The 14,976-nt window shown below is 46.2% G+C and overlaps 1 protein-coding gene across 4 annotated transcripts in view; it reads right to left on the bottom strand.

Moving 5' to 3' along the window:
• BACH2 (BACH transcriptional regulator 2) overlaps positions 1-14,976 on the bottom strand; it is a 193,742-nt gene that overhangs the window by 73,917 nt on the left and 104,849 nt on the right. For all 4 annotated transcript variants that reach the window (XM_075414359.1, XM_075414358.1, XM_075414360.1 and 1 more), the window contains one exon: positions 12,086-12,237. The gene's annotated coding sequence lies outside the window, so the exon portion shown is untranslated. The remainder of the gene's footprint in view (positions 1-12,085; positions 12,238-14,976) is intronic.

Here is a 14,976-nt window from a genome sequence, read left to right as displayed (position 1 = left end):
TGCTTCCTTCAAGCAGTGTTTTGCAATGAATCCAGAAAGTGTTCTATGCCTTTTTTTTACCTCCTAAGAGGAGATTTTTAAAAAAGGATCTTTTGGGGAAGAAAAACAGGGAGAACAAAAAATAATTAGGAAAACGAAAGCCTAAAAAAGTGGTTTTCTTAATTTTGGGGAAATTTGGGTTGGGAGAAGTATTATAAACTGCAATTAGATACACACATGGGACTGCACTTTACCTTACAAAAGAGCTGCTCTTAGGGTATAAAATTGCTTTAATATTGCACTAAGACAAGTGTTTTACAAAAAAAAAAAGGTTTATGATAATGGATTTTCAAAGCAAAAGTAAAGCTGCTTTTCCCTGAGAATCGGGCTTTAGAGAAGGGAAACTTCACAATGTCAGTGGTGTGCATTTTGCTGCACTTCACAAGATCTCTCATTATTTAAATTCCGACGAATTTATGTCATACAGGGATAAACGATCTTATTGTTCAGAACATGTCTTTATATGAACATCTCTGCTGTTAGAACTAGCATGATTTTGCTTTTTTTTTTTCCCCTCTCCTTACCAAGTCAGAACAAAAGTCTCTTTTACCACAGTTTTGGGAACTTCATGCAAATGGCAGTTTTTACACATCGATCGTCAGTTTAATAACACTAATGATAAGAGAGAAATTAACGGTAATGGGCTGAGTTTATGGAAAGCAAATCAGAGTTTACAGAGAAGTTTCTGCTATGCCAAACTTTATAGCTCTGTGTTATCAAAAGCACTAGCAGTGAGAATTAAGGTTAAACCATTGACTCGTTAGCAAGCTGGGCTTACTGAACCACAACTTTCCTGCACAAAGATTGATTACGGAGAAATCCATTGTACAAGATAGGAAGAGATAGCAATAGCCTCCTGGGACAACAGGGAGCCATTTATGCCAAAAAATACATTTGCCAGGGGATACAGATCTGACCCAGCAAGCTCAATATCTCTCTCATTTAAAGCAATACTGGTTAGTCTCTCTGTCTTCCCTAAGATGTTGAGTTCAGCCATTCCTTCTCCTCCCCTACCCCACTCTTGCAATCCGGTACTTCACAGCATTTAAAGTCCACTATTGCATCCATGGCTCCCATGAGTGACCCTGGTGACTTCACAGGTGCTGGTTGTAGGTGTTCATGCCGCAGGACCAGCGTGGGAAGAGGAAAACAGCATCACATGGATAGCCAGGGCAGCAAGGATGAATGGGTCTTCTGCGGAGTGATGGATGATTACAAAGAACCACATTTTGAAAACGTGGCTCGATCACGACCGCAGCAATGACATGGAATATAAGAAAAAGCATTTGCTTTCCCAACATGAAAAAAACCCCAAAGATGTGTCAAAATACCAGCTTTTGACACAAAATACCACAGCAGAAGTGAGTGACGGAAGATTTTTAATAATACTGCACAGGGGTGCTTCAGCAGGCATAGTAGTTTCCCATGGCAATGACAGTCTAAGGACAAACTTTACACCTCTCACATCTTAACTTCCCTTTTTATCCAGACAGACAGACAGACACAGCCCTACATCCTGGGCCACTCCAGCCCAGTTCTAATGCGGGAAGTACAGGTACCCACTCGCTTTTGGCTATGATCAGGACTGGCCAACAAATTGCTCTACTGTTGAGTCCCATCCCACCTAGGGCATCTTCCTACCCATGGGTGCCTCACTGGTTTTTCACACTGCCTGTAGGTTTGATGCTACGGCTTCCAGCTGCGGGCGCTGTAAGGACTGAATCCCGCATCCCGAGCAGGACGGGCCATTTCCACGGAAGCATCTGAACCGCAGCCTTCCCAGAGCCAGTGCCCTTCAGCTTGGCCACATTTCCTGGTTAATGCCCCCACAACTTGAAAGGGTATTTCCAGGTAAAGAAGCCTACACTAAGGATGGCTAATTTAACTGTGCTGCACGTCCATCCTCCCGCCATGTGTGGGCTTTGTTGAGAATCAAGTTTTGGAGAGGAGAAACGAAGCCCGCTCCCTTATCATTATTTACAGCATGTACTTTCAGTGATGCTTTTCATGAGTAGGCAAGTGGAAAAATATGTTTGTAAGCAGTACAAAGTCTGTTGAAGTTTTACCAGAAGCCCCAAGGCAGGCAGGGCTTACTATGTGCTGCAGGAATGAAATGTAGCACCTTTGGGGAGAAGCCGTTTTATCGTCGAGTAGCAGTTTGGAAGAACTGCAGGAGCTGGGCTGTCTCACCCACGAGCAAACTAGGAAATGACAGGAGCTTGTAGGTGTTGTCTGCGTGTAAGGTCAGAGATTGAGCAGCAGTTAAGTCCTGTCTCTGAGGTAATGCCCCTCCGAGGGTGGATGTAACAGGTCATTGCAGAGGGGAAAAAAAGGCAAGAAATAACGATTGCACTCCACACCATCCCTGCAGCTGGGGGCTGCAAGGCGCTGTTAGCAGTGGGTTTTGGGGGGGAAATAAGCAAAACAGCGTGAGGAACACATACATATGATGCGCCAGCGCATGCGTGACAGAAGGGGTGAAGCCTCCGGACTTTCACTGCACTGTCACCACAACATCATGCTCCCGGCCACCCGCACCATGGACCTCAACAAGCTGTGTCCTGGGATTTGCTGCTGCTCACCACAAGCCAGCCCCAGACACTGCTACTGAGGACGGCAACAACCTTTCCCTCCCCGCAAATGTATGCTAGAAATACTCCATAACCAGAACCCAGCCCAAAAAGCAAGTCCTCAGCCAAATAAAGCAATGCATAAAGATCACTGCTTGAGCTGGGAACACATGACTAGATTTTTCCCAAGCCTGGAGGAGTCCCAATTCCTACTGAAAAAAACAGAAGCTGTCCATGCTCAGTCCTTTGCTGCAGGCTCGTATCCACTCCGAACGCCATCTCAGAAAACTCTATTGCTTCATCAATACATTTGTAATTCAACCAAAAAATTTAAAAAGGCATCTGAAGAGCTTTGCATGGTAAACATCAGAAAAACGCTGCTTTCTAACCCTGCAGCCAGTTGTTCTATAATATCTTCTGCTTTGTGCTGACAACCTTTTTTCCCTCCAATCATTCAGACACAATGCCTTCAGGTCTGTCTAAGTAATGTAATTTACTGGAGTGGAATTCCCTTGATACCTTCTGCAGCACTCAGTGACAGTATCATTTATACTCTACACTGTCATGCCATGACACTGATACATTGGCTTTCATCCCTCATTCAGCGCAGAGGGTGCAATTTCACCTTCCACCATGCCCTTTTGCAGACTGCGCGTACAAATTCCCTCCATTCATTCCTAATTACAAACCTCTGCTGAAATACTCTCATTAGATTTATATTTCTCACTCCAAGTGTCAATCTTATTTGAAAATTCCAATTTTCCGGAAGATTCGTCCATTAGCAGCAACCTCCAAAGCATTCCTTAACCGAGTGCATTAAAAGCGAAGCCGGCAGAGCAGAGACGCGCTTAAAATACACCATTACAGCAAATCCCCATTGCTAATGTTTTTGCATTATTCCAGCAATGCAACGTGACCGTCCAGCTCTGTTCCTCCAGCGCGCGACAGGCGTAAGCCAGCCGTCGACGGCTACGTCGGGCTCTGCTCCCAGGGCATCCCTCAGCGTCCGCCGGTCCCCCCGGGCACATGGGAGGGGATCGCCGCCTGGCCAGCATCTGCTCCCGTCGTCTCACGGGACCTCCTGTACATCACGGGGAGCGGCGACAGCCCAGGCGGCTGCTCAAAGGACTCCAGAAACTGAGAGCCATAGAAAGAGTTTATGACAACTGCAAAAACGCCGGCGTGTAGCTTGTTTGCTGTGGGAAAGTTAAAAAAAACCATGCTGGGGGTTTCCCCGAGGTAGCAGATCTTCTGCTGTGCAACCCAACAGGTTGTTAGAGCCCTGCAGCTGAAAATCTCAACTGCATTGCTCCGGTCACTTATACTAATCCTAATTTAGCGGCCACGTGCAGGGCTGTTCCCTTCGGATCGTGTACAGAAAACACAACTCCACAGACGCCACGGTTGGAAGAATAAAAAAGAGATCCATCTACCTCTTCAAGACAAAAGGTAAACACCTTAAAAACCTCATCACCATACAAGGGAAAAAATGAAGAGCCCGGCAGCGGGTACCGACAGTTGCACAACGCGTCCTGTGTGCCATCTCTAAAAATAGCCCGCGTGGCGATACCCCTGGAACGGACCAGTGCGTCTCCTCCAGCTGGGAAGCGCAGCAGCGGCGGCGGGTGCCATCGCCGCGTGACGCACTCGCTCCTGCTGTTATCTTCAAAGCCATCAGGTCTGAGCTCATCTGCACCGAGCACAGCAGCAGAAAGAAGGAGTGGGGGGGAGGGGGGGGGAAAGGAGGAGAAAAAAACCCACCTCTACATCTGCACCAAAAAGGGAAAGTTCCACAGAAAAAATGACAACAAACTTTTCAAACTTTTACGCCGCTTGTCAGCATCTGGTCACCGACAGGGCTGAGACGTGCAGGCAGTTATAACAGATGTAACTCCCTGCAGCAACCACCACCGTGGAAACTCATTACTGCTGAAGTTTTGCCCGTTCCCACCTGAAATATTTAGAACTTTGATTACTGCAGCAGCTCTCTTGCCTTTTGTACTTTGTGCTAAGGCAGGGGCTGGTCCAATGCGCGTGCAGAGATGTGAAAGCAGAAACCTGTGTTTCAGCAAAAAGGCAAAAGTAAGGCAGCAACGACAGGCACCGAACTCTTCTTCTAAAAAGAGAGGGAGGGTTACATCAAGGTAATGCAAACGGATTTTGTATTGCATAATAAAAGACTCACCGCCGACAGCATGGCTATTATTCCATGGAACAAGCGCGTGTGCCTCTAAGTGCCCCCAGCACCCCACATCCTCCGCACCACGTGGCGTTACTCAGAGCGAAAACCTATTGTCTTACGCAGCCCGATTCGCAGGAGCAACACCTCTGCTACCCTGCCAAGCCTGGAAAACCTGGAAAGGTCACGAAGCGACACGAAAGTGGTGAAGCTCAAGCTGCCGCGCAGCAGAAAGCAAGCTTTTAGCCTCTACCTTTGGGTCTGCAGCTCTTGGATAGATACTCTCTCTACTCATCCATCGCAAGAATGACATCAAACCGAGAAGCTTGACATGCACAGGCACACTCATTCTCTGGAAATGCCACGGCTACTTCATGAGCGAAGCTGGGACAGCACCAAACCTTACACCGTGAAGTTACAAATTTCCCTGCACACGCTGACAACATCTCTCTTCAATGCTTCTCTCGGCCATGAGCTGACGTATCAATTAATGTGGTCAGAACAGCTTTAGTAGCTCAAGATACTGCAACTAATTTAGCGGATTCCTAACCGGTGCAACTACCTGGAAAAGCTACCGAGACAGCATATTTCAATACTGCCACCCTAAAAACCAAACCAAAAGGATTTTACGTGCCAAAAGTTAACCCTGAGAATTTGTTTCTTAATGCTCAGCAGATGAAGATGAAGCTCTGGATCAACAGTTCAAGTTACACCAGTGAAGTTTCAGAGGGCTGATTTTAAAGATCTTTCAGTCCTCTCCAAAGCTGCTTTTTCCAGAGATCAGAACAATTCTGCTTCCAAAATCCTTTCATCATGACCGCTTACTTATGCACTTATGCACTTACGCCTAACTCCTTTTTTTTGGTTTTAAAATAAGGAGTTGATAAATTAACACAGCTAGACCACACCACAAGTAAATTCTGCCTCTCCTTCCAACAAAGACCCACTTACAAGCATTTAAGCCTGGGACTCACCAGACAGAGCCGAAGCTGCAGGCAAGCCAGTCATCAGAGCTAAGAGAAGGATTATGCTTGCTCTACAAATTCTGAAGCATTTGAATCTTTTTTTTTAGTTGTACACAAAGGGCAATAAATGGAAAATCTTATTGTAACCACACTTTTTCATGGCCACCCACACTTCCAACACCTACAGCAAAAGTATATAAATGCAAAAACCCCAGAACTCATGGCTTATCTGAACAAGGGATGCAAACTAGCTAATCGCTGTTGCTTTTTTTCCAGTTTGTATTTAGAGTGCCATTATATTCTGGTTAAACATCAAGGACAGCTATCGGCGTGCAGTGTGTCTCTACCGTCAGGGATCCTGCTGGATTTTCATACATTTAATTAATTGTTTTCTCTCAGTTACCTGGCAGGGGCTTCTCTAAGTTAGCTGACCACTGACAGACTTTTAAATGATCAAATGGAGGAGGTGCCTCTCCCTAACTCTCAGCATCTCCCCCCCCTGCCCAAACTACCGAGGTACAAGGAGTTAATGCTTGACTTACCTGTGAGAAATTCTGCCGAGTACTCTACCCAGAAACTGGTAATTAAAAAAAAATCCCTTTACACTCATAATAGTAGAAGAACTTGAAACAAATTGCTGTCAAGGATGATTTCATTGTGTTTAAATCCACTTTACTTCAAGTCACTTTGCAAATTACTCTTTAATTTTATACCTAAAACTCCCATGTCTACCATGATGCTAGTTTACCCTCCTGTCTGTCCTACGCCTGATTCTTTCCGTTTACCGAAAGCAACACAAGCATGAACCTGATTATCATCCAACAACCTGCAGAAAGCTAACTCAGTTAGCTGAGTAAAAAAGAAATAAAGAAAAAAGTTCTGTCAGGCTCAGCAGGAGATATGTGATGCCACCACTGGAGATGGGGAAAGGAGAACGAACCATCTCATGTCACGAATTACCTTGCTGTCTCTGAAAACGCGAGTTATTGCAGCCAGAAAAGCATCCCCTACAACACTTTTACTTCTCAACTCTTTGCAAATCATAACAGGAAACACGTCCCGCAAGCTAACAATCAATATTTACCAACATAATTTAAGACAGAGTGCCAGCTCTGGAAAAATGTATGTTTACCTGCCTTTGCTCGTCAATCGCCCGCTAGACCCAACAGCCCATCGCCTCCCCGCAGCCCCCGGCAAGCCGAGCCCTGAGCCGGCCACTCTCGACGCGCGCCGCTGAAATCAGGGGCGTGCTTCCCTGGCGAGGGTTTAGGCAGTAGGACCCGCGTGCCGAAGGCTGTAGGAGCGTGGGTATCTAAGTGTTATGAAAATAAATGGGTCATACACCACTGCGCTGACAACCACACCACCCCCAAGCCGGGCGCCGAATGACTGTGCAGGGCTCTGCCAGAGGGAGAGGACAGGTTGAACCAGCAGTGAAAACAAAACCGATGCGGTGAGATGGATTTTACTTTTCACTGGTTTGGGTTACAGAGAAAGTTGATCTCGCCGTCACCATCTCTCAAGTCTTTTCTTAAAAAAAAAAAGAAAATAATGAAGCAACACACTGGCAGGTAACGCTGTCCTGCGGCGACGGGCTGGCACTTCGCTCGCCCCGGCAAGGGGAAGCGCTGGCGGCCGCGGGCGGAGGGAGGGCTGTGACTCAGTGCCCCGGGCTGACACACGCACGCACCGGGGCTGTCACCTGCCGCGGCGAAGAATCAAAAAGCCCTCGCCGCAACACGGCGGCCATGTGGGAAACACCGAGTAAACAGATCAATGGCACCGGGCGCCCACGCAGCCCGTCGCGCCGCTGGGGCGGCGAGCAAACAAACCTGTGGTCAACAGCAGCACCAGGGGAGAGCTCTCACGATGATTATGGTTTGCATGGTGCCCTGCGCTGCGACAGCCGCCGCCGTCCACCTCCGTCGCGCCAGTAGAATGCAAGCAGGATGCTCCTCCTGGCCCAACGGCCCGCGGTCGCCAGCTGTCCCGGGAGGGGATGCCTCCGGCGCGGTACTCCTGGTCAGAGACACCCTGAGAGGGACGTCAGCTCGCCGCCCACGCACGCGGGCAGGCGTGGTTGCTGTGCGTGGAGCTACACCAGCGCTCTTCAGACGACATTGAATATATTTGTCCAGAAATATATATATAACCCTTCCATATATACAAATAAATATGTAGTTTTTATATATATACACACACATATGTATATATAAATAAAATAATATATTTAACCAACAGATCTACCTGCAGCACACAAAAGCCATCCCTGGCCACCCAGGCTGGAGGTGCAGCCTGCCTCGCATACAGACACGCCGGCAGCACCTGGTCACAGCACCGGACCGACGCAGGGCTGGCAGCAGTCAATGGCTTTATGTATTCTTAAGAGGGAGGCAACAGGAGTAACTAGATTAACTAGCAGCAAAGAAGATATCCCCTAGATCATAGCAAAATGCTTTTTGGTGGTTGTGAGCATAACGCCCAGGACAGGATGCCACGGGAGGTCATGGAAGCTCACTGGGGTGGGAGATGCTCCACGCGATGGTGCATGAAAAGCAAAGCCCTGCTATGCCATTACCATAAAATGGGTAAGCAAATGCCTTTTCCACTACAAAAACAGCACTCCAACAGGTAAATGTACCAGAAAAATAACGAAATCCAGACATGGCCACATCTCGCATCAAAATCCAGCAGGGTAAGACCACCCGTGTCCTTAGCTATGGCCGTGGCGCTTGGGAAGTAGGTTTGGTACTGAGAGTTAGGTGTGTTTGGTGAGTCAAGGCTCAAAGGGACGCAACTTCGCCTCCAAAAATCTGATTTCCTTCTCAATCCAGTCAAGTTACCTGACCTTTCAGTGCAGATTTAAAAAAAGATACATTTTTCCCAGGCTGTGGTGGTAGGCGGGAGACAGACATTTAATCACCAAAATCGTCATCTTAAAACTTTACATTATTTACATCTGCCTACAGACGTTTGCAGGACAGATTTGAAGAAATCTTTTTTTTAAAAAAAATTGAAGTGTTCTGAAGAATTCCTGTCTAGCAAATATGAAATCTGTATGCAGAGGTTTCTGAGTTTTGGGTTGCTTTTTTTCCCCCCTGAACAAAGCATTTTAAGGCCCTTGCTGAATTTTCAACGCTGCATAAGCGGTACAAACTCGGACAATTTATTAGACGCAGAATGCCATTGATTGGGATGTTATTTTTGCTGCTTCTCAAGGAAAAGACACAGGAGTAGAACAAAGCGAGAAATGCGAGCAGAACGTGGGAATTGCTGGGAATCGCTGCCCGTCTCCACTGGGACACCAGCAGCCCTGCCCCAGCACCTGCTCTAAGGCACAGCCACATCCCCAGCACCCAAGCAAAGGCCCGTTCGCTCGCTGCCATTAGCCATCGTTTGGGATAACGCACTGTGAGCCGCTCAGCAAAGCGCACAGCTTCTCCCTAATTCCTGTACTCTCTCACTCCAACACATGCGGTCTAACCTGCCCATGACTAATTCCCAGGGGACCTGGATAAATGGTTTTTATCTTGACACATGCACTGTAACAGAGTTTTGCAATCTGCTCCGTCAGAATAAGGAAGCAACCTTCTGCTTTGCATTCAAACAAATGAAATAATACATATTATTTTTATGGAGATCACATCCGTCAGCATCCTAGTAGTATTATACAAACTAAATAATAAATGGCAGGAGGGAGAAGGTATACTTGTTTACCAAATACACTGCACCCTGAGAAAAGCAAGGAGAAGACGGTTGTTACAGCTGGGTCAACCCTGTGCAACTGCTCTTTCCAACAGGGCTAATTAACAAGGGAAAGTTCGCTTCTTTCTATGGGAAGTGCTACAACATGGTAATTGTTACAAGCAGAGTTTGTTATCAAAAAAAGCCAGACAGCAGGAAACACTGAGAAATTCAGTAAGCAACCAGCAGCTTGCCCTCACATCTACCTCCGCCAGCGCGGATCTGCATGCACAACGGGTGCAACCTTGGCCAGCAAGTTGTGAGGTGACACACATGTTTTCCAGGAGTTAGAGCACAGATCCTGTTTTAAAAGCTTCACATATCTTTATCACATGACCACGGTGGGGGAAAAATTAAAGAAAAAAAAAAAGGAAAGCTTCCATTCGATGATAGCTGCTATATCTTTATGTTGGTACTCCAGTTTACTTGGTCCGCAGACATGCTTTTACTGATGGAAACAGGGACTTCTGATTACCTGCAGCACGAGAAGCATCAGGAGAAAACTTCCTATATATTTCCTGGAATGAGACGGGGTTTTTTTTCATTTCTGTCCATTCAGTTTCTGGCTGCTTTGTCAAGCCTGCTAAGAAGGATGCCGTTTTCAAAAGTAATTCCTCTCACAGGGTTTTTAATAGCAAATTTGCAAGATGCCTAATGACAAGCTTTTCAAACATCATGAGAAAAGCCTGCAAAAAATTGTGAATAGGGCTTCCAGACCTCAAGGGAATGGCGCTAAGTAGGACTCATGAACAACGCGTTGTTTCTGCCTAGCTGTTACAACTCGTATTTTCAAGTTTTCTTCCCTTAAGACAAGCACTAGAAACAAGCTTCAAGCCAGATCCAGAATTCTCCTGTAGTCAGATGACTCCTGCTATCGGGATTTGATTAATAACTGCACCATATATTGCCAAGCCCACAACGAAATGACAACACTCTCCCTTTTTCGGAAAACAAAATCAAACCAACACCTTGTAAGGCCTCTTCGACAGCGAATTCTGTTACTACCCAGCCTTTCTCCATTGCCTACTACTTCACTATTATTTTTGCTGATATTCATCACACCAGAAAAAAATTCTCCTCTCTTCAAAAACTGAATTTCCATACGCATTACAAAACTCCGTCGTCCTTTTGCAATACATTTTTCTTGCTTTAAGTAATACTTATAGTGTCATGTAAGCAAATAATTGTACCTCAAATGAATGTATACTTCTAATATAAACTCTCTAGTTCCAAAATACTCCTACTTTTTTTAGAAGCAGTATCACAAATCAGTTCCTAAGGTTAAAAATGGCATTAGTTAGCATTCAGGAAAAACTGACCAGCATCAAGGGCTTCACTGCCCTGTCCCAACTAATCGTTACACTGTGTTGTACGAAATTATTGCTGCAGTGAACAAACAAGGGCAGGAGCATGCACAGTTCCACACCATGACCCACAATTTCATATTCTCTCTGGGTCAGACAGCCTTTTGCCAAGCTGCTCTATACCACCATCTGAAAGATAAGAACCTCCTAACTACAATGAGATTTGGTTTTATTAAAAAAATTAATGCAATAAAGTTGTGCTCAAGCCTTTTTCCAAACTTGGCAGCTCTGGGGTGTCACAGCCTCCAGACAGCACAGGCCACCACATCCATGCTATCCTCGTAATGGTCCAGAGGCTTCCTTCGCCTGCAGATCCATCCCAGAATTAGGGTAAGAACCGCTTACAAGTTAAAAAGGGTCAAACCAACTTCTCCCCTCTAGAACTGCCCATTGATTCTGTGCCAGGCTGATGCTATGCAAGGTTTCAGAGGAGGATTTAGCCATGGCGGTGGACGAAATGTGTGCACAGCACCACAGCCGGTCCCCATCTTGGCAGGAAAAATCAAAGCCCACAACATGCACCAGGAACTACTACCCCAACTGAGCAGACAGGAAGGGGTCTGCAGCCCCCTCAATCCCTTTTGTCCCTAGGAGATCTGCGCATGGCTTCCTCCACCCTCCTACAGCCAAGTGGAGCAGCTAACTCCACCTGGAAGGAGCCAGAGGTGGTAATGAAGATACTACTGACGCTTAATGAGCCTTTCAGGGCAGCAGGCTGAAAGGGGAAGCGGCGCCAGGGATCCTCCGAGGGAAGTATTCGGGAAGCCCCAAAGGAAGATGATACGGGTTTTATGATGGGAAAAATACAGGGATGCCTGCAGTCCTGCTGAGCAAAGCACGGCCTCCAAACTCGCACGGAGCATGTGCAGCTTCAGCACAGCACACCGAGGTACGTGTACACACGCCTACCCAGTTGTGGAGAAAAACGAAGCGTAGTTAGCGGGATGAGGTGAAGAGAGCTATTTTAAGTACTTCTCCCTATGGTTTACTATGGTAGCAGAACACTTAGAAAAGCCTTCAAAATGACAATCACCATTTAGGTTAAAAAAACAAGTAACTACTTCAGTAACAATTTATTCACCACCTAATGTTTGCTGTTGAATTACAGCTTTTACAGTATTTTTCTAAAGTATGATGTTTACTGCCTCCACCTTTCCTCCTCAAGACACCCCCCTCCCTTTTTTTTCCTTCTTTAAACAGAAAGGAATTTGAATCATGACTTACATGTAACTTTTCTAGATTCTGTGCTGGCTAAAATGTTCTCACGATGCAGGGAACAGGATCAATGGAGAAATTAAGAGGCTGCAGCAATCCATTAAGAAGTGGCACTCCAAAGCTTTGCAGGGCAATGTTCTGGCAACTCCGTCAACAGCAACCTGAAATAAAATAAAGGCAGGCATTAAAAAATTCAAGCATCAAACCTTCACAAAATCCCTCTCCTGACACCCCACCCCCCCCCATTCTAAAAACAGTTTGGGGGCCTTTTTATTTTAAACACAGAAGGTCTTTATGTCAAACGTGATAATCACATTATACCCATTATATACCTCCTCTTCCCTTTAAGCTGTAGACACCTTACAACAAAGCCTGTGTTTTTCTTGCATTCATATGGTGCCCAGACATATGAGGCCCCTGAGAAGAATCACAGAACAGATAAACTAACGCTTCTGTGATTATTCTACCAGATTGTACTGCAGGTATGTGCATACCTATGCGCACATACTAAGAAATTCTTCACGATGAGGGTTGTGAGGCACTGGCACAGGTTGCCCAGAGAAGCTGTGGCTGCCCCCTCCCCGGCAATGTTCAAGGCCAGGTTGGACGGGGCTGTGAGCAACCTGGTCTGGTGGAAGCTGTCCCTGCCCATGGCAAGGGGGGCTGGACTAGATGAGCTTGAAAGGTCCCTCCCAACCCAAAGCATTCTGTGCTCCTGCGAAAGCGCGCATCACACCAGAAAGGTGTTCCAACAGAACTAGTAAAATGATCTAACAGACTTTAAATGACAATTAATTCTGACTTTGTCAAAGCTTCGCTTTGTTTTTATATTGAATTTAAGTCAGGAACATTGAATTTGTTCCCTTGTTTCCACTATATTCTGGGGAGCTTCAGAGAAGACACCCCATCAGCATCGTTTGGTATCCCCCAGTCAACACAATGTGTGTCACACTCCTCTGCCCACCCTAAAGCAAAGCCACCTGTCACGCCAGTCCATGTCAAAATGAAACAGGAGAGGGAATAAAACGTTTGTGTGCCCACAGCAAACTCATCGTGCTGCCACTGCCGTGCCAGGGGCTTGGTCCCCGGAGGGGAGGCACTCTGGGACTGGGAAGGATGCTGAGAGCAGAGCTGGGGCTGGTGGGCTGGAAGAGGGGGTGAACCCCTCAGCACCCGAGTCCTGGCATCCCCGCACAGCCCAGATCCCACCCAATGCCCAGTCCCAGCTGACTCCGAAAAGGCTTCCCCCACCCATCAAGGAAGCAGTTGTGCTCTGAAGTGGCCAAGGAGGAGGGTGGGAAGGAAATACTTGTGGAAGGAGAAGTTATTAGTTTTAAGTTACAGGGATTTTCAAGTTGAAGTTTCAATGGTGCCCAACACTTTACTATTTTCCTGGAAAAAACATCTGAATGCTTAACTAGTGTTGACTTGAATTAAGTTGGCAACTGGGAGGGGAAAGGAAGATGGTTTTTTTTGGAGCAGAAGGGGACAGTAGCAGTACAAGCAGTGGCATGTATCTATCTTCCAGGATCACTGTAAGGGCTACACCTGCAGAATTACCACAAACTAAAGGTAGGTAAAGGGGGAGGTGAGAGGAAGGCAAATAATAATTAAAAAAAAAAGATCTGATGTTTTTAAAAAGGACTATTATTTTCCTGACATTTGCAAATGAACTTTTCAGCAAAAACTTCTGGTTTTTCAAGAAATGTTTACTGACTCCACAAAAAAGTCAAAAAATAACACAAAGCAGTGCAAACGAAAGAGGTTTGGTTGTTGGTTTGTATAAGTATGCGGTTCCTGGTAGAAAACGTTCGATACTTTCTGAGCAGTGACACTACAGCATTTTAATCCAAGCCTTGTAGAGAACTGGATGACTTATGAAAAGCAGGTTATTTCTTCTGGATGGCACCCTCCTAGATGATTTACCAACAACAGGGCTACAAGGATGGTGAGGGGACTGGAACATCTCCACTACGAGGAGAGGTTGAGGGAACTGGGCTTGTTCAGCCTGAAGAAGAGAAGGCTGCGAGGGGACCTTATAAATGCCTACAAATATCTGAAGGGTGGGTGTCAGGAGGATGGGGCCAAGCTCTTTTCAGTGGTGCCCAGTGACAGGACAAGGGGTAATGGGCACAAACTGAGGCACAGGAAGTTCCGTCTGAACATGAGGAGGAACTTCTTCTCTCTGAGGGTGACGGAGCACTGGAACAGGCTGCCCAGGGAGGTTGTGGAGTCTCCTTCTCTGGAGATATTCAAGACCCGCCTGGACAAGGTCCTGTGCAGCCTGCTGTAGGTGACCCTGCTTCGGCGGGGGGGTTGGACTAGATGACCCACAGAGGTCCCTTCCAACCCCTACTATTCTGTGATTCTGTGATTCTGAGATGCTCAAAATACTGCTACATTTAAGGATTACCTATTTGGGTACTTGCAAAGAAACCCGAGGCTACTTGAAGAATGTAATGCTTTCATCCCTTCAGTTTATGTAATTTTCTCCAGTTGGGCATAACACTCGTTGACAGACTGTAAGAGGATCAAACATTTATGATCACAAATATACATTATCTAAATTGCCTATAAAACTAAAAATATAAACTCCAGATCTGTTCAGTCATAAATCACTGGTAGAACAAAAATAACTGTTGTTTACTCAATGGCCAAAGGAATAAAACCAGGGAATGCTCTGTTTTTTCAAGGACAAGTTAGTTTTCTCAGCTAGAATTGCACTTGCCACAGCATATCAGAAGGAAAGGAGAATAAACAGAAGTGGGGAACAGGGAAACAAGAAAAAAAAGTGAGGGGGGGGGGGAGGAGGAGACTTTCAGCACCACGCTTTTCTGAGAAGGTGTGATTGATGTTCACTGCTGTAGAAAGCATGATGCTGCATCCCAAACATTTCATTC

Source organism: Opisthocomus hoazin, chromosome 2, assembly GCF_030867145.1.
Source record: "Opisthocomus hoazin isolate bOpiHoa1 chromosome 2, bOpiHoa1.hap1, whole genome shotgun sequence".
NCBI lineage: Eukaryota > Metazoa > Chordata > Aves > Opisthocomiformes > Opisthocomidae > Opisthocomus > Opisthocomus hoazin.
The sequence above is the reverse complement of the archived record's forward strand: the minus strand, read 5'-3'. Positions and strand labels throughout refer to the sequence as shown.